The sequence below is a fragment of the Theropithecus gelada genome, chromosome 1 (genome assembly GCF_003255815.1).
Source record: "Theropithecus gelada isolate Dixy chromosome 1, Tgel_1.0, whole genome shotgun sequence".
In the NCBI taxonomy this organism is placed as follows: domain Eukaryota; kingdom Metazoa; phylum Chordata; class Mammalia; order Primates; family Cercopithecidae; genus Theropithecus; species Theropithecus gelada.
The window spans coordinates 163,212,338-163,239,735 of NC_037668.1; the positions used below are offsets into that span (position 1 = coordinate 163,212,338).

Here is a 27,398-nt window from a genome sequence, read left to right on the forward strand (position 1 = left end):
CAACTGATACTTTTCTTCCATCAACTAACAACTATTAAGTTCTTATTCTATGCAAGGTACTATTAGGGATAGGGATATACAAAGTTCTGTTAAGACATGATTCGTGTCTTCAAAGAGATTATAGGAAATCTCAAAATTTGTATCACTACAAAGATCTCCATACTGTTAAAATTAATATCAAGCCCTACTCTTCCATATATTTTTATACAAATAATTTTGATCTCATACTAAACAAACAATTTGTTTTTAAAGGAGACCATCAATAGCACACAGCCAAGTTGGAAGATAGTCTAGAATTCATAACAGCTTCATTTACTACTCTACGCTTTTATAGGGACGTTTTATTACTGGGTACTTAGAAGGGCCACAAATGTTACTTGGGGGCAGGAAATAAGAAGTTCTAAAGGAAATAGGAGGTTCTTAGTCATTTCTTCTCTTTTGATTTTTCCATCTCAATCCTGTTTTAATTTATGTGATGTGAAAATCCTCCCCTTTTGGGGGTGATGGAAAAGACCAATAATGATAACTCACATTTAATGTTGACTCCTGCACAGATGCTCCTGAGTGAGGGAGACATATTAGGGACTTTACCACAAAATGAATCACTTACCATCACTTCTCCTTTTGTGATGGTAATCATCTAAAATGACTTTAAAGAGTCAGCCTTCATTCCACTTGTAAGGAAATGCAGAATACAGAAAAGTCACGCAATTCTTTCAGTGTAATAAAGGGCCTTTGACACTTTGTGAACAAGCAAAAAAAGCTAAAAATCAGACCAACAAAATATATCCACTAACGGCTTATGCATACTCTAGTGGGTTGCTAGGAGTAGGGGGAAGAGATGGTGCTATTTTGGAGTACAAGGCAGCAACAGAGAGGCAAAGCAAGACAGGATCTACAAGTTGCACAGCATGGAGCTCACAATAACTTACTAGCCGACAAAATGTTCCCAATCTTGTTCCCATATATTTAAATAATCATGCCCTAGTGTCATGAATGTTTAAGTCTCAGAAACTCATTTAAGGGTAAGAGATTATAAAGGTCCTTTAAGAAAATCATTCTGCAAACCTGTCCTAGAATTGGTTCATGAGTTTAATATTTTGAAATTAAATTTAATTTTAGCAATGGCTTACAAAAAGCAGAAATGAAAACCTACCTCTTTTTAATGTGAACAACATAGCTTCTCCCCCTTCACACTTTTTTTGTAGGCCATATAGGCTAGAAACATCAGTAAAGGTATAAGGGGCAGAGGTTTGTCACAGGGAGGGGAAGGGGCAACACTTATCACAAGAGCTTTTGAAAATATGTGGGGACACTGATTGGCACAATGATTGCAGAGTGCTATTGGTGTTTCAAATGCCAGGCTCAGGGATGCTGAATGCTTGCTATTCTGGAAATAGACCCACATAGTGAAGAATTACCCTGCCAAATGCTCACAGCACCTTGATGAGGAAAAAAAAATGCTTGAACTGATTAGAAGCAGTAACAGGGTATATTATATATTTTTTGATTAGCTTAAAAGTAGCAAAAGGGTTCTATATAGTGTCAGTTAAACACTGAATAAGTAGCTTTAAAGCATATGATTTATCTGAAATTTTTGTTAAGACTATAAATATTTAGTGCAGTTAAGAGTTAGGGAGAATTGGGGAGATAGTTTCCTCAAATTAATCAGATATTACAATTTAAATATGTGTAGTCGTACAGAAATTTTATGTCAAGAAAGGTGTTTTAAAAACTTAAGGAGAAAGGTACGGAGAAGAAAGGTATGGAATTAATTTTAGAATAACTTTTAAAATAAATAAATCCATTTAGTTCTCAAAGGTATCTATGATAGTTAAGTTGTGCTTATAATCTGTATGCCAGGCAAAACATATTACTGCCTGGTAGCAACATACTTAAATTTAAGCTCACATGTTTGATAACGATCAGTTTCTTGAAAATGTAACCTATAACTTAAAGAAGGTTCAGAAATTCTATGTAAGTTTTTAAATTGTCATCAAATTGATTTTAAAAAATATTTTGTTAGTTTTCTTTAAAGCCTATAAATGAGGGTGAATGGTCCATCAGGTGTTAAGAAAAATAATTATTTCCCATTTTTAGTTAACTGCAGAGTTTTAAGGAAAAAGCCCTAAGAAAAGCAATCTATGTATGATTCATCTAGAACTTTAAACATTTCAACTAGTCTTCAGAGTTGTGAATTTGCAGTTGATCCAGAAATAAAAGCTGCTCTGTTCATCTGGGTTTACTAAAAATACTCCCAAACTTAACATCTAACTTCTTCTTCTTCTTCTTTTTTTTTTTTTTTAAATAACATAGATCCTGGAAGAGTATACGAAAGACTCCTCCTGGTCAACAATGAACTGACATGCACCATTTTTGCTTTGCAGATACTTCTGACATATACAGTGTAAATGTTTATTCATTTATCAGTTGTCTATGTGTCATCTATACACACTTTATCTTCATGTTTTCAGGTAAAAATACTTTAAATTGTTGAAGATGAAAGATGTCATTGTACTACCAGGTTTATCCTCTCATTTCCTTTATCCTCAACTTATTTTCTTTTGTGTCATCTGAATCCTCCAGATATCGAACTTTTCGTTTTTATGCCTTTCACATTTCCACTGGAGATCACTTTGTCCCCTTCATTAGGGTTCTGTCAGGAGAGATTTAAGATTTGGTCCTAGCTAAAACATATGGCTGTAGCTCTGAAGATGACATAAAAGTTTTTTCCCATGCCTAAGATTTCAAATATATATATACGTTTGAAAGGAAAAACAGGGAGAGCATTATTTTTTTGTCCAGATTATTTTTGCTCACTGTAGGTAAAAAACAGTCTGTACATACATGTAAAAAAAAAACAACCAAAAAAAAAAATCAAAAACCTTTCAGTCCCTACATAATAACTCAGAAATAAAGTTTCTTCAGCCAGCTATGGGGATGAGGGAAATAATTCCCAGGGTACACACATTAATGGTCCTATCAACTCTGTCATTCTCACATTGCAATGCCAATGCAATTCCACATAAACACAATTATGCTGAGGCAAACACTGTTGCAGAGTATAAGAACTACATATGCACTGTTCTAAGAAACACAACTTGTGAGGTTCATGAGGCATGGCAATGTTTGTGGCAAACAGGACCAATGTGAGAATCAAATTAATTAGATTCCTAGAGTCTACTGCTTAGCATGCAATACAGTAAACAACTAAGCTCCATGATGACTGAGTTGACTGGCATACAACCACAAATTGTTCTCTTTGAGCACAAAGGGCATGTAAGAGCTAACAGCTGAGTGTCCCAGGCATGGTTCTAAGTAGTTTGTATGATACCACATATGATGTTACTAACTAGGCTGGTCAGTTTGGGTGGTGATAACAGTGTGTTGCTGGAGTTAAAGTTACAGAGTCAACCTCTGTATGCTTAGTTAGCACCATATTAAAACAAAAATTTTTCCATGCCACAGACTATTAGTGACCTAGCTTACAAATATATGCTGTTGGTCATAATACAGACTGAGTGTGTCCAAAACCCATCATTACAACTGGAACTAAAATAACTGGAATCAAAGAGCAAAGCTGATCCACACAGAAGGATGAGCACAAAGTCAAAGGTCCAATCCTTAAAACTTGTACCACCTGGGTATTATCAAATGTATTTTTCTAATGCTGTTTGTGGGAAGTATTCAGACTTTATTTTGGTTTTTCTTTGCCTCAGTTCTTAGCCTCTTTTTGTTGTTACTAAACAAGCTGGAAGCAAAACAATCTAGATTTTGGCTTCCTTCTTTTTATTCTCTGAAGCAGTTTATGTAAGACAAGTATTATTATACTCGTTCCTTGACAGTTTGATGAAATTCATCCCCCAAATTACTCTAGGCTTGGTGTCTTTGGCAGCAGGTTGGGGAGGTGGTGGTGAAGTATGATTAAATTTCTTCAAAGGTTACTGGACTTCTTTGTTTTGCCATTTCTTCCTAAGTCATTTTGATATTTTATATTTTCCCAGAAGAGTGTCCACTCAAATCAGGTTTTCAAGCTTATTGTCATAAAGTTGCTCAAAATAATCTTATATTTTAAATACGTTTATCTTAACTTTGTCCCTATTTCTCTTCCTAATACTATTTGTTCACACCTAGTTTTTTTTGTTTGTTTTGTTTTGTTTTGTTTTGTTTTTTTGAGACGGAGTCTCGCTGTGTCCCCCAGGCTGGAGTGCAGTGGCGCGATCTCGGCTCACTGCAAGCTCCGCCTCCCAGGTTCACGCCATTCTCCTGCCTCAGCCTCCTGAGTAGCTGGGACTACAGGCGCCCACTACCGCGCCCGGCTAATTTTTTGTATTTTTAGTAGAGATGGGGTTTCACCGTGGTCTCGGTCTCCTGACCTTGTGATCCACCTGCCTCGGCCTCCCAAAGTGCTAGGATTACAGGCGTGAGCCACCGCGCCCGGCCCACACCTAGTTTTTCTCTAGTTCAGCTTGTCAAAGATTTACTGCATTTTAACCTCCCTAATGGGGCTCAGTGTGCAGTGGCTGGAAAAAGTAGATTCCCGGGTTATGTATGCAGCTCAATTGTTATACGTGTTGCTTTAAGGGACCTTGAAGACTTTTCCCTCTCCCTGTTGTTGCCAAAATAACTGCCTCTGATCTGTTTTTGTTTGCATCCCAGGCCCCAGACTAGCATATAAGATGCCTTTGAGTCCTAGAACACTGCAGTCAAGGTGGACATTGCACAATAAAAAGGTTTATTGAATTTTATATCTTTTCAAAGAATCAGCTTCTGGTATTAACACTATTCTACTGCTATTCTGTTTTCTGTTCATTAATTTCTGCTTTTATCTTTATTTCATTCCTTCTACTTAATTTGGGCTTACTCTGTTTTCAACTTCTTGAGTTTAAAGCTTAGCTCATTTATTTTCACTTATTCAAAATTTTTAACCTTAAACATGTATTTAAGGTTATAGCTTTCTCTCTTTAGCTACTCTACAAGATCTAATGTGAAGTAATCTCATTGTTGTTTAACTCTAAATATTTTGTATTTCTCATTATAATTACCTCCTGACCCATGCAGTATCTACAAGGAAGTTTATACTTTTCAGAAGTGTTCTTTTCTTCTCCAGCTAACTTTTTGTTGCCATTACAAAAAAACTATAACCCCTCCATAATCTCAATTCTGTATCTCCAGATCCCATCTTTCCAGCTTATTCTTTCTACTAGGGTGACCCTGAACTATCATTCAACCTCATGGAATCTCCACTGTCTCTCATGCACTTGATGTTCCTTCACTCTACTCTTTATCGAGCTTACATTCCATGATTTATCATTATTATCATCACTCACCCCTCTCTCCCCTCATAGTGCTTGGCAAAACTACAACCTTGTTTAAATCAAATTTTCTGCCTACTCCACACCTGCACCTGTGCAACTAAATGTGGCTGAAAAAAAAAACAACCATGCTCATTGGTCTCAATTTAAATTCATCACTTTGAACCTTTAGTGGACTCTAATGCACACACAGATACTTCCCTACTCCATTTACTTTCCTAGATAAATACTTCACCCCTTTCCCTTTTAACTCAAACACCTATCACTTCCTTCCTCATGTTCTTTCTTGGCTGCTGGTCTTGCTTTCTATTTCACTAAGAAAATTGAAGCAATCAGAAAAGAACTTCCACAGACTATCACCACATTTAACCACCATTTACCATCTTCTCACTTGTTACCATTGATGAACCTAACATGCTTCTATTTGAAGTCAAATCCTTCAACTTGTACTCTAGACCCTACTCAAGGACCTCATTACAGCAGCTCTCCATTCTTCCTCCTACATCATCTTTTGTTGTTGCTGTTGTTCTCCATTGGGATCATTCTCAGGAGCAAACATGTAGCTTAAAAAACACCCTTTTCCGGCACGGTGCAGTAGCTCACCCCTGTGATCCCAGCACTCTGGAAGGCCGAGGTGGGAGGATTACCCGAGGCCAGGAGTTTAAGATGAGCCTGGTCAACATGGCAAAAGCCTGTCTCTCCTAAAACTACAAAAAATTAGCCAGGTGTGGTGGCGGGCGCCTGTGATCCCAGCTACTCGGGAGACTGAGGCAGGAGAATCACTTGAACCTGGGAGGTGGAGGCTGCAATGAGCCAAGATTGTGCCATTGCACTACTCTGGCCTGAGCAACAGAGCAAGACTCCGTCTCAAAACAAAAAAACACCCTTTTCTTGACTCTATCTCCCCAAAAGCTGCCACTCCATTTCCTTGCCAAATCCCCTTCCTGAAAAACTTATCTTAAAAAAAAAAAATAACTTTTCTCAATGTTTCCAATTCCTCTCTTCTCAATGTGGCTTAAAATTACTTCAGTCAGGCTTTCTGTCTCACTATTCGAACAAAACCACTCTTATCAAGGTCATAATGTTATCAAAATCAATGGTCAGTTCTTAGTCTTCATCTTACATGACGCTATCAGCAACATTTAACACTGTTGACAACTATCTCTTTCCTGATACTTTTTTTTTTTCACTCACACTGGAAAGGACACCAGATACTTCTTGGGCCCTCTTCCCTTTTCTATATTTTCTTTCTGTTATCTGATACAGTCTCATTGCTTTAAATATCATCTAAATACTCCACAGCAATTTGGCAGATCTGTATAACCAAACTGCCAAAATTTCCAGTTGGAAATCTAATAGGTATCTCAAACCAACATACCTAAAATTGGATTCTGGCCGGGTGCAGTGGCTCACACCTGAATCCCAGCACTTTGGGAGGCCAAGGTGGGCGGATCACTTGAGGTCAGGAGTTCTAGACCAGTCTGGCTAACACTGTGAAACCCCAACTCTACTAAAAATACAAAAATTAGCTGGGTGTGGTGGCGGGCACCTGTAATCCCAGCTACTCGGGAGGCTGAGACAGAGGAATCACTTGAACCCAGGAGGCAGAGGTTGCAGTGAGCCAAGATGGCACCACTGCACTGCAACCTGGGTGACAGAGCAAGACTCCATCCAAAAAAATAAAAAATAAAACTGGATTCCTAAGAAGACATTATATGAAAAAAATACTTGCACATGCATGTTTACAGCAGCACAATCTGCAATTGCAAAAATTTGGAACCAGCCCAAATGCCCATCAATCAATGAGTGGATAAAGAAACTGTGGTATATATATATACCGTGGAATACTACTCAACCATAAAAAGGAATGAAATAATGGCATTTGCAGTGACTTGGATGGAACTGGAGACCATTATTCTAAGTGAAGTAACTCAGGAACTGAAAACCAAACATCGTATGTTCTCACTTATAAGAGGGAGCTAAGCTATGAGGATGCAAAGGTGTTAAGAATGATACAATGGACTTTGGGGGCTCAGGGGAAAGGGTGGGAGGGGGGTAAGGGATAAAAGACTACACATTAGGTACGGTGTACACTGCTTGGATGATGGGAGCACCAAAATCTCAGAAATCACACTAAAGAACTTTTTCATATAACCAAAGATTACCTGTTCCCCAAAAACCTATGGAAATAAAAATAAATAAATAAATAAATAAATAAATAAATAAATAAATAAATAAGACTGGCTTCCTAGTTTTCCTCCCCAACCTGCTTCATTTTTAGCCTCCCCCATGCCAGTTGATGGTAACTCTATCCTATCAGTTGCCTAGGTAAAAAACCCTGGAATCATCTAAAATTCTTCCCTCTGTCTGTCACATCCCACAAGCCCTTCCAGGAAATGTTGGCTCTACCTTCAAATATATCCAGAATCTTACCAATTTTCAACAACTCTATTGCTGCCATGTGATCCAAGCCCCTATCATCATTTCGTGGCTGGATTACTGTAATAGCTGCTCAGCTGCTACCTCTGTCTGAAGTCTAATCTCAACACAGCAGCTTGAATGATTGTTTTAAAACTTAAGTCAGATCACATCACTCCTTTACTCAAAATCCTGCAATGGCTCCTCATTTTGTGCATAGTAAATGGCCTATGATGCTCTACATTCAGATGATCTGATTCTCTTTCCTGCTACTCTCACCTGTCATTTCTTTCATGTGCCAGTACTTTCCCACCATATGGCCTTTGCTCTAGTTGTACCCTCTTGCTAGAGGACCTCACTACAGTACATCTGAAGAAATGTTCTTCCTTCAGATATCTTTGTGGCTAACTCCTTCAGTTTCTTCAAATCTCAACCTGTCAATAAGATTTACTCAGACCCACTGTTTATATTACAACCTGTACTTTCTCCACCCAATCCTCTTTATTCAATTCTCCTTTCTAGTTTTTTTTTTCCCAAACTGCATCAGTGTCTAACATATTATACACTTTATTATGTTTGTTGTTTATGGTCTGCCTTTTCATCTTACTCCCTGCTAGAATGTACACTTCAGCAGGTCAGGATCTTTGTCTACATTGTTGACTAAAGGATTCCAAGAGCCTTGAACAATATCTGGCAAATATTGGACAAATAAGTATTTGTTGAATGAATGAGTGTTGATTTTTTCATTTAGCATGGTCACAATACACATGCCCTACATGTGCTATATATCTGTTACATTAAGCTGGTGTATTATGTTGTTCAAATCCTTTATGTTCTTGAGTATTTTTGTCTGTTCGATATATTGGTTTCTAAGAGAGGTGTGTTAAAATCTGCAACACTGACTGTGGATATGCCATTTCTTGGTAATTCTGTCAGTTTTGTTTTATATATTTTGAGAGTATATTTTCAGTATCTAGAGTCATTTTATATCATCTTCGTGGATTGTTCCCTATTTATAAGTAGGACATATATTTCTGTCATTTGATGTTTTTAAGCAAAAACATGTTCATGTTTCAAATGATATGCATGTTGCCAGCTTTCAATTGGTGGTAACCAAGAGAAAATTTTTCCTATACTTTTATTTTTTGTCTTTCAGTGTTACTCTGAAAACAGCATATGGAAGGATAATCTGAGTATCTCTCTGGCTTTGTAGATTAATTTATATTATGATTACTTACACATTTTATTTTGTATTTCCTATTTCCATGTTTTTCCTTTGCTTCTTTTTATCTTCTTTCCTGCCCTTTATTGAATGGAGTGAAAGCATTTAAAATATTACCTATCTTTTCTCTTTCCTCTACTGATTTAGAACTTGCACCTTCTATTTCTATACTTCTATTACTGTACTGAATATCCTTATATTTAACATACTTAAATATATTTTTCCTTTAAATGTCTATAAAATTAATCTGTGTCTTTTCTACTCCAAACAAGGACTTTAGTACACATTTACATCTTTTAATACCATATTATTGCTAATATTTAGTCCTATCTTTTGAAGCATATTAGCTTTATCTCATATTTTAACACTCTTTGCTTTTGTATTCCACTTCTTTCTGCATTTATTTTTTTCTTTGCTGAAGAACATCCTTTAGTTCTTTTATCACCAAGAGTTTGTGAGTTGAAAACTTAGCTCTGTGTATCTTGAAGATGTGTTTATTTTGGTCCCACTCTGTATATAAACCACTGTATGAAACTGTAAGCTCATACTTATTTTTCTACAGCACTTTGAAGATACTAGTCAGTTTTCTAGTATCTACTGTTGCCAGAGCCTACTGCCAATTCAACTACCATTCCAATATTCAGAATTTTTTGTTATATCTGTATTCAGAATTTCAGATTTTCTCTTCATCGTTAATTTCCTACAATTTTATTATCATATATGTAGTTGTGGATTTATCTATCCTGTGTTACACATGGCAGCATTTTCTATTTTGAAGACTCAGCTTCACTTCTGAAAAAATTCTTAGCTGCAGTTATTGTTATTACTAATGTCACTTTTTTATTCATTCTTTTTTCTCCTTTGCAACTCCTAGCACATGCATGTTAGAGCTCCTCAGGTCATCCTTCATGTCCATCTTTCTCTTTCATTTTCTTCTAACTTTCTCTAAACTGCATTCTGAAAGATTTTCTCAGTTCTATTTCCTAATTCTCTAATTTTCTCTTAAGCTATATAAAGTATGTACAGTATAACTGTTCTTTTACTTCAATATTGTATTTTTACATTTCAATATATTTTTCACTTCAAGATGTCTAAATGCTCCTTTCTCACAGCTTTCTCTTCTTGTTTCATTATCTGCTCTTCATTCTGTAAAATCTAGTTTCTTCTGTACATATATTGAGACTTTTAACTTATTTTTAAATCTCTTCAGAGTGTTCTTTTTTCCTCAGATATAACTTCTCTCACTTGTTGGGTTCTCTTGACTGCTTTTTCATGATCTTAGGTTTTACTGAGTTCTTTGTAAAGTTTTGAGGGCTCAATTTTTAATGATGACTAAAAAATGTAAGTATCTGTAACTATATATACAGTTTTAAGTATCTATAGGGCAGTTCTAAGTTGCCTCAGCTTAAATCTGATAATGTGGCAACCTTGAACTAGACCTTAAGTTGGTAGCTCTGGGCTTTCTTTCCTCCTAGGTAGCCCAGTTCTGAATTTTTAGCCCAAAAGTATTTTGGGTCCAAGTTCTATCTTGAGTGGTTTCCTGTGCTTGTTTGTGTCTGCCAATTCTTCTTTACTTCTGGTCAGGAACAAGCAGCTTATTCCTGGCTGTGACACTGCTGGGATAAGTTAGACTAACCCAGCTCCCATTTGCATTGTGCTCTTGGGTCCTGGGTTCATGCACAGACAGGATCATTGCAAAAACCCTGGTCCCAATTGCCCATATCCATTCATAGCACCACCCCCTGCCATCACAGTGGCTTTTCTATTACTGGTCCAAAGAGACTTTTTTCTCTTATTTTTAAGAATAACTATGTATTTTTAAAAACCTTTAAAATATTTATGTATAATTTCTGTTTTTGAATGAGAGGAATTAAGATTCAAGAGTATTCACTCTGCCACCCTGACCTAGAAGTCCCAGAGTAGCTTTCACTTTTGAAATAATAGCAGTTCAATTTTCCTTACCTCACCAGTCTGTAAATATTAGCATATACACCCAAAGTTCAAACTTGAATAAGCTGTAGTAGAGACATATTTCCATTATTTGGAATTTGTTTACATTGAAATAAGTAATAGATGTACTAGGAAATCAGAAGTAGAAGGAAGATGACTTTTAAAAGGTTAAGAAACTTGGGACAGCAGCAGACTTTACTGTAAATCTTATGTACAAACTTCGTCACTGCTTCCCATAAATGGAATCAGACTGAGCAAAGAAGAGGGTACTTTCCACAGCACCAGGAAGAGCCACTGCAGCCAGCAGTCCTGTAATAAGCACCAACCTGCACTCCTGCACCTGGAAGACAGCCATCAGCTTAGTGGAAAGAATGTTGGACTGGGAATTCAGAAATATTCTAGTTCATTTTCTAATACTAAGTCATAATACAGCTTAGGCTAAGCCAGGCCCTCTTCTGGGCCCCAGGTTTTCCATCTGTAAAATAAGAGAGTTGGGCTAGAACAACTTCTAATGTACCTTCCAGAAATAATTTTCTGTGACCTTAACAGTTTGGTACTTTATAAGTAGGCTGAGTCCTCCATTCTTCAGCTTGCTCAGTAATAACCTGCCAGGTAAAAGAAGAAAATCATGTATTTCTGAAATCAGTCTTCAAATCAAATGAAAGAATCACTAGATGCATATTTTTGTTTGATCACCACTCTGCAAAGGAACAGCCTAGTAGCTGGATGAAGTTTCTGTGTGGGTGTACACACAATCTAAGTTTTAAATAGAAAAAGCAAACCAACCCAGACCAAAACAAAAACCCTCCACACAAGTCCCAGACACAACAAATGGTGAGAGTTCTTTTCTACAAACACGTCTGTTTCTAATAGCTGAGAAGACCAAAAAAGAAAGTATCACACTGACCAGATATAAGTGTAGATAAAGAAAAAACTAAGGAGCATGCAGCAAAGTTACAGGATATGAGAGATTTGACTCTGCACACTGCAAAGTCTGTACAATTAGAAATTTCATGTGAACAGAAATGTAGAGAAGACAATGAGAAAGGAAAGGATAAAACTGGAGTTCCACTAAATGGAAGTTAAGAGTGGATTAAGAATTTTTAAATTGAGGCCAGGCACAGTGGTTCACGCCTATAATCCCAGCACTTTGGGAGGCAGAGGCGGGCGGATCACTTGAGGCCAGGAGTTTGAGATCAGCCTGGCCAACATAGCAAAACCCCATCTTCACTAAAAAAAAAAAAAATTAGCTAGGTGTAGTGGTGAACACCTATAATCCCAGCTACTCAGGAGGTTGAGGCATGAGAATCGCTTGAACTCTAGAGGCAGAGACTGCAGTGAGCCAAGATCACACAACTGTACTCTGCAGGCAGAGATTGCAGTGAGTCAAGATCACACAACTGTACTCCAGCCCGGGTGACAGAGTGAGACCCTGTCTCAAAAGAAAAAGAAAAAAAAAATATTTAAAATTGGATTAAGTGGCAAGGAAAACTCAAGATTAAATCTCAGAGCTTCCTAGAACCTTAACTATGGGCCACAATAAAAATTTATGTGAATTGTTTAATTTCACCACAATACAGTAAAAAATCAAACTGATTCAGACTTTATAGGTCTGAAGGATGGAAAGTTGGCACACAGCTAGCCATAATCCCGAGTCTTCAAGTAACATACTAAAGATATACTGTTTTCTAAAAAAAACAACAAAAAGCATCTTATCATCTACATTGCTATTTGTGAGGCACAGTGTATTGCATCGACATTGCCATATATGTATAGACAGACTATATTAAGGGTGGGTGTCCAGCAGATTCTATCCACTATTGCATACTTCCACCACAGCTGAAATAGCCCATCAGTCAAAAGAAAGGGATAAAGTTCCCTGACAAAATTCCCACTCAGTTCACAAAATAGCCACTGAGCAGTCTTCACTTTCATGCAAACTTTTTGTAAGTGTGTTATCAAAGCATTTAAGGCAGGAAAAACTTACACAAATAACAAGGCCTCATTAAAGAAAATTTGGGAAATAAAGAAAAGTAGAAAAAAAGTCACATTTAGTCTCATCACAGAAATACAACCACTGCTAACACTTTGCTCACTTTCTCCCTGGTCTCTTTACCTGGGCCTGAGTGACCACTTCGCCCTTATGGTTGTAATCATATGACATATACAATTGTGTATCTAGTTCATTTAGTAATACTATACTATAAGCATTTACCCAAGTTATTATACTATCTTTGTAATTCACTTTTAAATGGCTGCTTTATACTCCACTCTATTTTAAAGAAACACCCTAAATGGCTAGTTGGTGGGGAATGGTAAAGCAAACTATGATTCATAGTGTTCCATTAGATGGATGAATCATAGTTTACTTAACTGCTGCCAGAATACTGGACAGTAGGCTGTTTCCAATAAGTCTGTTTTGTTCAATAGTGCATAATAGCCTTCCACATAGTAGGTACTCAAGTATTTGTTGAATGGATGTTTACAGAGCTGCCTATATATAACATACCTTGTGATAACAATTTCTGTGCATAAACTCCCCCTCCTTCCCATATTTAGAACTGTTTCCCAGAGATACATTTTTATAGGGGGCTATTTTGGGTCAATTTGGGACTTTTGTCAATCTAGCCATTTGCTTCTCAGAAAATAATGACTAATTTGCATTCCCAACAGTAAAATATGGGAAGGCCCATTTCACTACATTCTTAGCTAAATTGGGCATTATCTTTTCAAAGTCTTAAAAAAAAATGTTACTTTGGCTGGGTGTGATGGCTTACGCCTGTAATCCCAGCACTTTGGGGGCTGAGGCAGGCAGATCACCCAAGGTCAGGAGTTCAGGACCAGCCTGGTCAACGTGATAAAACCCTGTCTCTACTGAAAATACCAAAATTAGAGGGGCGTGGTGGTAGGCACTTCTAATCCCAGCTACTTGGGAGGCTGAGACAGGAGAACTGCTCACACCTGGGAGGCAGAGGTTGCAGTGAGCTGAGCCCACACCATGGCACTCCAGCCTGGGTGGCAGAGCAAGACTCTGTCTCAAAAAAAAAAAAAAAAGTTACTTCATTATAATTTTAGTTTTGAACACCAGTAAGGTTATACACTTTTTCTTATGCTTGTTATTGTCTATTTTGAAATAGCTTTCTAATAATCACTTATCTAAATCTAAATTATTCCTGGAAGGTCAGTTGTGGGTTGAAGTAACAACAAAAGCCCCAATATTTTTAGGAAATAAATTCTGGAAGGAACCTAAGGAACTAACATAAATACATAGCTGAGAACAGCTTATTCACAGAGCAAGTCTGGAACACTGTAATGTGCTTTTATTAATAGTAAAGTTGGAGGCTAGAGTTGTCGGTTCCTGATTCTTTCCTCATATTTATCTGTTATACAGTTTGGTTTTACATGTGATATTTGTCTGTGGGTGCTGCTGTAATTTGGGAGGGGAGAGCTGGGAGGAAAAGATTCCTTTAATAATTCTTCTAAAACTTTTCTTTTAGGAAATCATTCTAGATTAACCCAGAAACTCTTAAGAGCTGTTTCCCACAACTGTACTCTGTAAAAACTTCTTTAGCCAAGATAATCTTGGGGTGGCTTAGCAGAACTTTGTCAACCCTGAATTAGGCTTTCTCTCTGAAAACATTTTGTAAACAAGTAAGCTAGACACAGAAAAGGCAGAAGCACATTCAGAGAAAAAATGTAGGTCTGGGCAACATTACCAGTAATGAGAACCTGATGAAGACTGACAATCACACCTCACTGACTAATCCAATAACTAGCTCTTTTCATAACATGTGAAAAATGCTCCTCTGCAGCAGAAGTATAACTGCCTTTCATTCCTTCAAGATGCTCTTGCAGGAGTAGGCAAGAATGTTGATCTGCCATCTATTCTTAACAAGGAGAGAAAGCAGAAACATGGACTAAGGATTGTTAGGGGAAAGCAATTTAGATGGAATCAGGTACCACAATGTGCCAAATGATATGACAATTAGATCTGTTTGAACCCTGTTTAAGCCTTTATGAAGATTTTTTTTTTTAATGGCAAACTATCTTGGAGCTCTGCTCACAAAGCAAATGGCTACTAACCAACGGCTATTAACTTCCAGAAAATCCATCAAAATTGTTCTCATGCAGATGAGTCACAAAGAGAAGATATCATCCTTTCATGTTCCCTAGCCCCACTCCACCAAACTGCTCTCACAAGTCAGCAACATCTCCTTACTGGCAAACCTATGAGATACTCTTCAGCTCTCAAACTACTGGATGTGATTATAGAGGACTATTGGTAGCTATAATTTATCTTTCCAACCCTTTATCTCTTTCTCTTCTTTTGATAACAGAATCCCTATTTCCTATGGGGAATCTATTCCATGTAGCTGACCCTCTGCTAACCCTACCCCTATAACAACTGGTAGCTGTTGCTCTTGTTTCTTCTTCATCACTGTAACCAGCACTACCACTATTGTTATCATTATCATCATCATGGTGGCTAAGATTTATTGATAATTTACTATGTGCCAGACACTGTTCTGTCCACTTTATATGTATTATCTCATTTAAAGAAATGACCTACGTGATAAGTACTATGATTTCTCTCATTTTAAAGTTGAGGAAACTGAGACACAGGGAGTATATAATTTGGCCAAGCTTACACAGTAGGTAGCAGAGGAGGGACTTGAATTAAACTTGGTTTTAGAGTTCAGGCTTCACTGCCTCTCTAGCTAAATCTCATCTAATTTCTGGCTATAGAAATTGGTTCAGGGAAGTTCATCTGATCCAGGAAAGGTCAATCAGATACATGACCACTACGAGGCCAGGTGTGGTGGTGCACACCTGTAATCCCAACATTTTGGAAGGCCAAGGTGGGAGGACAACGTAACCCCAGGAGTTTGAGACCAGCCTAGGCAACACGGTGAGACTCCATCTCTACAAAAAATAAAAAGAATTAGCTGGGCATGGTGGCACACGCCTATCGTCTCAGCTACTTGGGAGGCTGAGGTGGGAGGATCGCTTGAGCCTAGGAGGTAGAAGCTGCAGTGACCCGTGAGCATGCCACGCACTCCAGCCTGGGTAACAGAGCAAAATTATGTTTGCAAAAACCAAAACCAAAAACAAAAAAAAAGATATATGGACACTAGGATAGAGGTCTTTCTTCCTCTGAAGTCTATGCAGAGAAGGCAGCAGGGATCTGGTAAGTTTCAGTTTCCTAGATTTAGCTATGCCTGAAGCTAGGCCAGGCTGAATATGCAGATTTTCTAGCTACATAAACCTTTATGCTTGAGCTATATGAAGTTAAATTTTTGTCACATTGAGTCTTTGAAAGTTTTCATTCCCTTGTTTGGTTGAATACTACTCTTTTTAAAACAAACAAACAAACACTTTTATTTTAGGTTCCGGGGTACATGTGAAGGTTTGTTACATAGGTAAACTTGTGTCACAGGGGATTGTTGCACAGATTAATCACCCAGGTATTATGCCTAGTACCCAAGAGTCAACTTTTCCACTCTTCTCCCTCCTCCCACCCTCTACCCTCAAGTATACCCCAGTGTCTGTTGTTTCCTTCTTTGTGTTCATAAGTTCTCATCACTTAGCTCCCACTTATAAGTGACAACATGTGGTATTTGGTTTTCTGTTTCTGCATTAGTTTGCTAAGGATGATGGCTTCCAGCTCCATCCTTGTTCCCACAAAAGACATGATCTCACTCTTTTTTATGGCTGCATAGTATTCTATGGTGTGTATGTACCACATTTTCTTCATCTGATCTGTCACTGATGGGCATTTAGGTTGATTCTATGTCTTTGCTATTGTGAATAGTGGTACAATGAACATTCACATGCATGTGTCTTTACAGTAGACGATTTATATTCCTCTGGGTATATACCCAGCACATAGACCAATGGAATAGAATAGATAGCCCTGAAATAAGGCTGCACACATACAACCATCTGATCTTCCACAAAGCTGACAAAAACAAGCAATGGGGAAAAGACTCCTGTTCAATAAATGGTGCTGGGATAACCGTCTAGCCATATGCAAAAGACTGAAGCTAGACACCTTCCTTAACCATATACCATATACAAAAATCAACTCAGGATGGATTAAAGACTTAAATGTAAAACCCCAAGCTATAAAAACCCTGGAGACAACCTAAGTAATACCATCCTGGACATAGAAATGGGCAAAGATTTCATGACAAGGACACCAAAAGCAATCTCAACAAAAGCAAAAATTGACTAGTAGGATCTAATTAAACATACGAGTTTCTGCACAGCAAAAGAAACTATCAACAGAGTACAGACAACCTACAGAATAGGAGAAAATATTTGCAAACTATGCATCTGACAAAGGTCTAATATCTAGCATTATAAGAAACTTAAATTTACAAGAGAAAAACAAAACCCCATTAAAACATGGGCAAAGGACAGGAACAGAGACTTTTCAAAAGAAGACATATATGCAGTCAACAAGCATATGAAAAAAAGCTCAATAGGCCGGGCGCGGTGGCTCAAGCCTGTAATCCCAGCACTTTGGGAGGCCGAGACGGGCGGATCACGAGGTCAGGAGATCGAGACCATCCTGGCTAACACGGTGTAACCCCGTCTCTACTAAAAAATACAAAAAACTAGCCGGGCGACGTGGCGGGCGCCTGTAGTCCCAGCTACTCGGGAGGCTGAGGCAGGAGAATGGCATAAACCCGGGAGGCGGAGCTTGCAGTGAGCCGAGATCGTGCCATTGCACTCCAGCCTGGGGGACAGAGCGAGACTCCGTCTCAAAAAAAAAAAAAAAAAAAGAAAAAGAAAAAAAGCTCAATATCACTGATCATTAGAGAAATGCAAATCAAAACCACAATGAGATACCATCACACACCAGTCAGAATGGCTATTAGTAGAAAGTAAAAAAAAAAAAAAAAAAAGAAAACAACAACAACAAAAAACAGATGCTGGCAAGGTTGCAGAAAAAGGAAATGATTAGACACTATTGGTGGGAGTATTCATTGCGTAAAGCAGTGTTGGCAATTCCTCAAAGAGCTAAAAGCAGAACTCTCCTTTCCAGGCTCTTTTCCTTCTTCTCTGACCATTACCCTGCTGATCTCTTTCATGGGTACCTCTCCTCTTCTGCTTGTCTCAAATAGTGGTATGCCCTGGCTCTGTTCTCAACTGTGTACTCTTTTCATAGCAGTGGCCCTCCTTAGCATCCCACAATCATTCGGATAGGCCTTCCCTGGGGAACATGCTCCTTTTGCTTGCCCCTGCTTCAGAATCATTGAGACATTGAACCACAGTTACACAGTGAGTACCTTATATCCATCAGAATGCTGGGGAAGAAAAGAAGTTGGGAATCACTGCTCTAAAAGTTAACTTTGGGAAATGTGTTTTTCTTAGCTTAAAACTATTATCAGCAAGCTTATACCTTCCAACTCTCTCTTTTTTTTTTTGAGATGGAGTCTTGCTCTGTTCCCCCAGCTGGAGTGCAGTGGCGTGATCTCGGCTCACTGCAACCTCCGCCTCCCAGGTTCACGCCATTCTCCTGCCTCAGCCTCCCAAGTAGCTCAGACTACAGGCACCTGCCACCACGCCCGGCTAATTTCTTTTGTATTTTCAGTAGAGACGGGGTCTCACCGTGTTAGACAGTATGGTCTCGATCTCCTGACCTCATGATCCACCCGCCTCAGCCTCCTAAAGTGCTGGGATTACAGGCGTGAGCCACCGTGCCTGGCCCCAACTCTTTATCTCTAGCCCTGGAATTTTCCTATACTTCATACCCATGTATCTAATTGCCTATAGGACATTTACTTTCTTACATCTGACAGGTACCTTGAACTCCGTATGTCTAAAATCAAAATCATTATCTTCATCCCCAAACATATTCTTCCTCCTGAATTCTCAATCTTATTAATGACATATTATCTATGCAGTCATCATAATAAAAAAAAGAGTATCATTTATTGCATTGTTCTCTATTCATGGAAGACATACCTAAATACTAGATATTCTTGTAAATATAATGAACAAGAAACAGGCTGGGCATATTGGCTCACACCTGTAATCCCAGCACTTTGGAAGGCCGAGGCAGGAGGACCACCTGAGGTCAGGAGTTCAAGATCAGCCTGACCAACATGGTGAAACACCATCTCTACTAAAAATACAAAATTCAGCCAAGGATGGTGGCTCATGCCCATAATCCCAGCTACTTGGGAGGTTGAGGCAGTAGAACTGCTTGAACCCAAGAGGTGGAGGTTGCAATGATGCAAGATTGCACCACTGCACTTCAGCCTGGGCACTGGAATGAGACTCTATCTCAAAAAGAAATAAAAGAAGAAAAGAAACAGACCCTGCCTTCAAGGAGTTCAGTTAGTTGGCAAATACAACATAGTATGATTACCACTCCATATTAAAAATAAATTCACAGTGCTAGGGGAAACTAGTCTGTGCAATGCAATAAAACCTAGTTCCAGGGAGGGGGTCAAAGGAAAGCTTCTTAGGGGAGGTGGTGCTTAACCTAAAACATGAATATGTTTTTAAAAAGTGGAGTAGGGAGAGGAAGAGGCAGTAAGAGGAAGAGAATTCTAGAGAATGAAAATAACATGTATGAAAGCTCAAAGATGGGAGGAGGGGAGACTGGTGAAATACTACCATATGAGTTGCCTTTATTTATTTAAAAATTTACCAAAGGTAGGCACTGTGCTAAACACTTTACATACATTGTTACTGCTGTTCCTTATATCGAGCCTACAAAACAAGGATAATAATCTCATTTTTACAGATTAAAGAACTTTCAGAGCTCAGAAAGGTTAAATTACTTTTCTAAGACCAGCCAGTTAATAAGAGATGGAACCAGCTTTGAACCTAGGTCTTCTGGCTGCAAAGCCAATTCTATGCATCTTCCCAAATACCTTGGGACTGCTCTTTAGGCTTTTATCATCCACATCTAGTAAAACATCAAATCCTGCCAAGTTTTTCGTATTTCTTACATTGTTCCATTCTCTCCATACCTACCATTAGAAACTTAGCTCATTACCTTTCATCTGGACCCTAGGCTGTAATTGCTTTCTAGGTATAAAGGGGTATGTGTGTATGTATCACAATAAGTCAGATCGGCATGATCTCACTTTCACAACAAGAGATTCAACAAGTATCTGTATACGTACCATGGAAGAAATATGCCTGCTCTTTTCTAGGGCTAGCCCTGGAATATCCTAGAGCCTCGTCAGGGGCCTTCTTTTCTGCTTTAATTATGCTTTTTGGTGATCTCACCCAGTCTTCTGACTCTAAATACCATCTCTAAAGTAATGACTTCCACATCTATATTTCTCCAGCTTTAATATCTCCCATAAAGTCCAAATTCTTAGTTGACAATTGTCTACTTGACATCTCAACTTGGATGTCTAATAGAAATATCCCCTGCCCCAGCCGGGCGCGGAGGCTCACGCCTGTAATCCCAGCACTTTCGCAGGCGGAGGCGGGCGGATCACAAGGTCAGGAGATTGAAACCATTCTGGCAAACACGGTGAAACCCCGTCTCTACTAAAAATACAAAAAAATTAGCCGGGTGTGGTGGCGGGCACCTGTAGTCCTAGCTTCTCGGGAGGCTGAGGCAGGAGAATGGCGTGAACCTGGGTGGCAACGGAGCTTGCAGTGAGCGGAGATCGCGCCACTGCACTCCAGCCTGGGAGGCGGAGCGGGAAAAAAAAAAAAAAAAGAAAAAGAAATATCCCCTGCCCCATTAAAATGTGAGTATTATGAGGTCAGGAATTTTGTCTACCTTGTACATTTTTGCATCCCTAATGCATAGTGCCTGACACATAGTGGATCATCAATAAATATATGTTGACTGAATAAACACATGCTGCTATGAGAGCAAAAGACATCCCAAATGGGACTCAATTGTCCTAGAGGGTCTTTGAGAATTTGGTACTCTGGGTTAAATGTGTATTTTGGGAGGACAGAAAGGAGTAGAGGTTGACTCTAAGTTCCTTTAGTGTGCTACAGTTAATCCTACTCTTTAAGGATTGACCCACCTGGGATGTTAGCAGTCCCTAAACATTATACCTCTAGGAACACTATCCATCAGGCTTGCCTGTTAAGAATCACTTTGGAAGACCTTTACAATATAGATTTCCAGGACTTCCACCCGCTAGCACCATGTCACCTCCTTATCCAGAATCTCAAGGGGAGTGGTCTAAAAACCTACATTGTAAACAACCCCAGTGACTGTTATTGACAGGTTTGAGGGAGACTACTATAGAAGCTTTACCCATTAGGTTATTATAATTGAAAATGGCTCAGCTTGCTAGATATCAATATCTATACATGCCCTTAGCTCTAAGTCAAGAACTCCAGAAATGATACATAAACTGCCTGAATAATATTTCATTAGTTGTATTCCAAAGTACTAGAGGTCACCAGTGATCTAAGAGAGGCCTTCTCACACAACATGTCATATATGGAGCTTTTAAAAGTACATATTCTATTAAGGCACATCTGTGTGAACATTTATTCTCAAGAAAGGATCTGATTTTGTTCACTTGGCACAAAATTAATTATGCCATCCCATGCTCAATTCCCACACCTTATATGAGCCTTTACTGTGACATATTAATGTCGGTTTTCATCACTTTTTTCCCTTAAAATTGCTGAAGAATCAGGATTTCAGCTTCTCTTCCCCCAGATCCACCCCTCTTAACTATCATTTCAAGCAAGCACAGGGTTATCACTGTGAAGATTTCTGTCATCCCCTCCACTAATCCCCAAAATGTTTTTCCCGCACATATTCAGCAGACTAAGTGTTGACAAGGCAAAAAGACTAGTAAATTCCATAATCTACTCCTAACTAAGGAATTCAAATGACAACAAGCTTAAATTAAAGTGAATGACAGCAACTAACAATCTTCTGACAGGCACTCTTCCAAGAACCTGTGAGCTTCAAAGGCAAACTTACTTATGGTCAGTCTACAAAAGCTGAATTTCAAGTATTAAGTGATTATATATTCCCAACTGTAATCTTAGCTAACCTCAAAGATTGGTCCTTGAGAAGTAAGAAGGAATAGGATCAGATGAGAAAAACAGATAGGGACACGCTGGGAGAACCATTTCAGCCTTTCTCCTCAAAAGGTAATGAACTGAAACATAACAGACTATATTTAAAAAGACATGGAAGCAACTCCCCTTCTTTCCTTCACTTTCTCATTCAGGAAGCTTTACAGCTTGCTTCCTGCTGCATGACCAAAACTCATTAATGCTGTCCCAAACAACATTTATCCCTCTCAACACATGATGTTCCCCCACAAACTGTTGCTGATAACAAAGAATCAGGGGAATTGGCACAATGCTGAGTTACCAGAGAAGTGCTTGGATGAGAGAAAATTGACATTTGGACATTAGCAAATACTTTCTGTATCAGTAACCTACAGCAGAGGCCAGCAAACTGCAGTGTGGCCTGCAGGCCAAATCCAGTCCACCAGCCTGCTTTTGTAAATAAAGTTTTATTGGAATATAGTCACTCCCATTTAGTTACATATTATCTATGGCTGCTTTCCCATTATAACAGTGGAGTTGAGTCATTGCAACAGATTACGTGGCCAGCAAAGTGGAAAATATTTACTATAACGCCCTTTTCATAAAAAGTTTGCTGACCTAGAGCATTACGTGCCAAAGATGAAGTGAGGCTGCTACCACTGTCCCACCCCCAACACGTACTGCTGGAGAATAGGTATAAACATCTGCTTTCTCTATCAGCCTCAGAAAGGCAGAGTGTTGACTCTTCACAACAGCCAGCAAGTAGTAGCTATACCAGACATTTGGAGAAATTAGAAATATAGCATTCAGCCACCATTAACAGCCCCATGTTTCACCCATTTGGCATATCACTTTTGAAAGTCCTCCAACTCCTAAAATGCCATCATAAAGTATACAATGTTTTATTTGGTGATGTAATACTCAAACATGTTGTTTGCCTCTTAAAATGCTTCTGTTACCTGAAAAAACTTTTAGAAACATAACAAGAGCTGTAAGCTCCAAGGCCATAATAAGTACTTGTATTATGTATTATGCTACATATTAATTTGTCAACAGATTTTTAAAACTTCCCTGCTTTCCTCTTGGTAGCCAATAATACTGACATAGTTTAAGGTGTAAGAGTTCAGGTTGTAATAAAAGATTTTTAAAAATTTAAAGTATAAAAAAGTCAAGAGTTTTTTAAAAGTACATATTCTATGAAGGCACATCTGTGTGAACGTTTATGTACCTTAAAGGATCATACCAGGTTACAAAACTATGGTTTCTCTATGAAGAGATTCATGTCACTAAATGGCTGCTATCTGATTCTTGAACTTGCTTTACTGAAGACTGAGACAGTATGGAGAAAAATTAAAACTAGGAGGTTGTGGCCATTCATCTTTACATTTTTACAAGCTTTATACAGGAAGCTTTACAGCTTGGGATAGGTAGTCCAACTATCCTACCTTTGAGATTCTACCAAAATAACACTTTTAAAGGTAATGTCTGTTAGTGCCTTAAGCTCAACGTTCCTGCTGGGGCAAATCTATAAACACTCCATTTGCTGAAAAAGGACTTCAAATCCTTCATCAAGCTTTCTACCTCAATCATGGGGCTACAACTCTAACATTAACTAAGCCTAAGCCATGGTTAAGGCTCTCCAGCCATGCTATCAACAGGAGAAATGAATACTTCTGTAACCAAGGTAACCCTTAGACTCCAACGGAAAGAGAAACAATTATTCCTGGAGGCTGTCTATGATCAAAGCCATCATAGGACTACTTTGATAAAAGAGTTGAACCCAAGTGCTTTGAAGATAACTTTATAAAATTGTCATCATAGTAATGATGGTGTCCCAGGAATGCTCAAGTTGACAACAATCCTTTTCTAAAGAATGTCATTAGTTGGTTTTGAATATGTTTTTTAAAAAGAAAAACTTTGGAAAAATAACAGCAGGAAATTCACTAGAATGTTAATAATTTCTTCTGAAAAATATGGTTACGGATGGTTATGGACAATTTTTTCTTAGCTTTTATAGCTGAAACAATCCCTTTTCATAACAAATATTTTTAACACCCCCTTACTATCCTGAAATAAAAATCACTGATATAAAACTTACCTAAAATCATTAAAAAATAGTAACATAATATGAAGAAGAAATAAAAGCAAAGCACTTTATAATAAAATATGCATTTTGATGTGTTAATGCTTGGGCCTGTAAACTAGGAGGCATAAAGAATCAGTCAGAGATTTGGATGCATCATATAATTATCATGAAGGCAGAGGTTAAATGCAGATCTACAGAACGTGTAGCATGATGTACTCATTATATAAGTGGCATTGCTGTCAGGGATAAATAAAACTAAGAGCAGTTTCTCCTCATTTACATGGTGGTTGAATTTTTAGAACTGTGTTCCTCCCCACCATCAAAAATGAGCTTATACATAAAATCAAGTTTGGTTTTAGACTCAGATAACCGATAGGTTTTCATCTATGACTGTCAAGGGAGACAGTCAAAAGTCAAGCAAGCTTCAGGATACTTGTTTGATATGGGGCATTTTAGGATATCTAGCATCTCTCACGCTTTCCACTTAATACATGTAGAACATCCCCCATCACTGTATTCCCTGAAAGTAGCTCTATGAATTTTTACAACCTCCTCTAGCAATTCTCCTGCTGCTTTTGAGAGCTACTGCTTTATATTTTTCTATACTTCATGAATTTTCTTTAATGAAATTTACTATCTTTTACAATCTTTCTTTTTTTTTAAAGCTCCAGCAGAGTTTTAAGCTCATCTGTGTTCCTCTAATAAAAAGACATAAGGTCAAGTCACTAACACAAACTAATATCTTGAAAGCAGTTGGAGGCAGAAGAAGAAATCAAAAAAAGAAAAGGTCAAGAAATTTACTATCCTTAGTAGTCGGATAAACCTTTCACATCTTTGGATGAGATGCATGACAGAAGTCCAAACAGATACCTCAAAGATCAATTTATTCTATCTTAAAAAAGATTTATGATTAAAGCAGAATTCACTGATGTAATGGGACACTAGGTCCAAAAATTACAGGGTCTCAAAGGAATACATGTGAGCTTTGATTACTGAGATTTCCTGGGTAACAGCACGACCTAAAATTAATAGAGTCCATAAAAGGAAGATGCCAAAAGAAACTTTGTTCTTAAGATGGTTTATACAGCTTGGGCTACAGCAAGACACAACCCATATATAGAAAATCACAGCATCTGCAGTATTTTAAGAAACTATAGTTGCAAAGCAAGAGCAAATGTACAGTGAGAGGAAAGATCCTTCGAGGCCAACATGGAGTCAACCTCTAGAGAAGATTCTTCAGTGCACGCTGGATAACAGGCAGCTTCCCACATACAGAATTGGTTGGCTGCCATTTCTCAACCTCTGTCTTTTTCCCTGGGACTTCCCATTGTCATAAATTGCAGAAATCCAGGACAGCTTGCTTTTCTACATGTGGAATGCCTGCCAATTCCCAGAGGCTGGCTACCACAGGACTGTTTATAACAGCCATTGCTTATTAAGTTTACCCTTACTTTTATATCCTTATGAACATTATCATGTTATCAAATTTCTCAGACTTCTCAAAACCCTCTCATTCTGGGGAAGAGCTATCTTTTCCTTTCTTTAAAAAAAAAAATCTGCCTAAAGATTAAACAGGTTGAGAGGAGAAAAATCTATATTTTATTATCTCTTTAAGTCTGTTAAAAGCAACAGAGGCTTGCTTTAAAAATAGATCTTGGTGGTTATGTAATATACTGCAAAAAAAAAATATTACTTTACTACATAAATAACTATTAGATAGCTCACCTACCGTGTCTTTAAACTTAGTCAAACTGTTGTTCTAACTCCACAGTGCAATCTTGTCTGGGAAATACCTTACCATATTAGGCAATCGGGCCCCAGAGAGAGAGGAAAACAAAACAGACTTAGGATTTTACCTAAAAGGAGAATGGCAAAAATACTGACTGGTGGTGGAGAGTGGACAGAAAGTTGCTGGATACCCTCCAGCAGATAAACGGGCTTCACAAGATTAAGTAACAAGGTTAAAAAATTCTGCTCAACAGAAAGGATCCAGCAAATAGCCAGAAGCAACGCTGTGAAACATTGGAGAAAAAGGGTTGCTATTTACTCAAAGAAAGAAGGTGGGAAAAAATAGTAAAGATCTCTGAAACTAGGACTGTTGGAAGGACTGGCAAAGAAGCATAAATGGGATGGGTTATTTAGGCCATAAAAATGAAAGCCTGCTTGCTTGACAGAGAAGCTGCAGGGACTTGACTTGATCAGATGCTCAACAGGTTCCAAACAGCATTTGAAACATTTAGTTCTTGTTCCTTTCCTTTCTACTCATTTCTTTCTCCCTACTTCAGCAATCTCCTTTAAAATTTATTCCTCAAAATTCTTCAGTTATATGTCAGAACACATGTTGGAGTTATAGAGGATTTGGGGCTACTTCTGTGACTCTCCAAATAATCCACTCTTTAAGGATAAATTAATAACTTCAAAATCACATGATCCTAAGGCCAAAAAAAGTATTCCGAAAGCCTTGCTCTCATCCAGATGTAGGAACTTAGAGATCTGGAAAATAATTTAAATGGATCGTAATTATCTCTATTTAAATGTATTAGCTCATTTTCATTTCACGATGCTAAGAGGCAGACTATCATAATCCCTACTTTACAGATGAGGAAACCGAGGCACAGAAAGGTTAAATAACCTATCCAAAATAGTTAAATGGTTAAGCTGGGGTTAAACGCAGGGAGTCTAGCTCCTGGGTCTGCACTCTTAACTATTATGCCATATTACTTGTCATAACAGTATGTGGTATGATATAAGAGATATAACACATATAAAGATACAAATTTTGAAGGTAGTGCAACAGCTGTGCACTAGGACTACGACTCTGTGATACTAGCAAGGTACTTAACCTCCACACCTCCTGGGCCCGAGCGGTTAACTTCAAAATGACAGTGTTAACTAGGTGGCCTTTAAAGTATTTTTTAGCTTTAAATTTAGTCTATAACTGTCATTCTAGCCACCCTAGAGCTATTAATAAATCAAATTTTAATATACAGTAACATCTCTACGTGTTAGGTGTTTTATTTCTAATGAAACTTTTTCCAAGAGTCTTTTTTTGTGGGGGGACAGGGTCTCGCTCTGTTGCCCAGGCTGATGTGCAGTGGTGTGATCTTGGCTCACTGCAACCTCCGCCTCCCAGGTTCAAGCGATTCTCATGCCTCAGCCTCCCGAGTAGCTGGGATTACGGGCAGGCGCCATCACACCCAGCTAATTTTTATATTTTTAGTAGAGATGGTGTTTCACTATGTTGGCCAGGCTGGTCTTGAACTCCTGACCTCAATTGGTCCATCTGCCTCGGCCTCCCAAAGTGCTGGGATTACAGGCAGGAGTCACCATGGCCGGTCCCAAGAGTCTTCTTAACTGCAAGTGACAGTTACTCAAAGATGTAATAGAGCTGAAG

General features: G+C 38.3%; 1 protein-coding gene and 1 pseudogene across 4 annotated transcripts in view; one reads left to right on the forward strand and one right to left on the reverse strand.

Moving 5' to 3' along the window:
• PPP1R12B (protein phosphatase 1 regulatory subunit 12B) overlaps window positions 1–27,398 on the reverse strand; it is a 242,776-nt gene that overhangs the window by 57,414 nt on the left and 157,964 nt on the right. The window lies entirely within an intron of this gene.
• Window positions 4,484–4,601, forward strand: LOC112615941 (annotated as a pseudogene).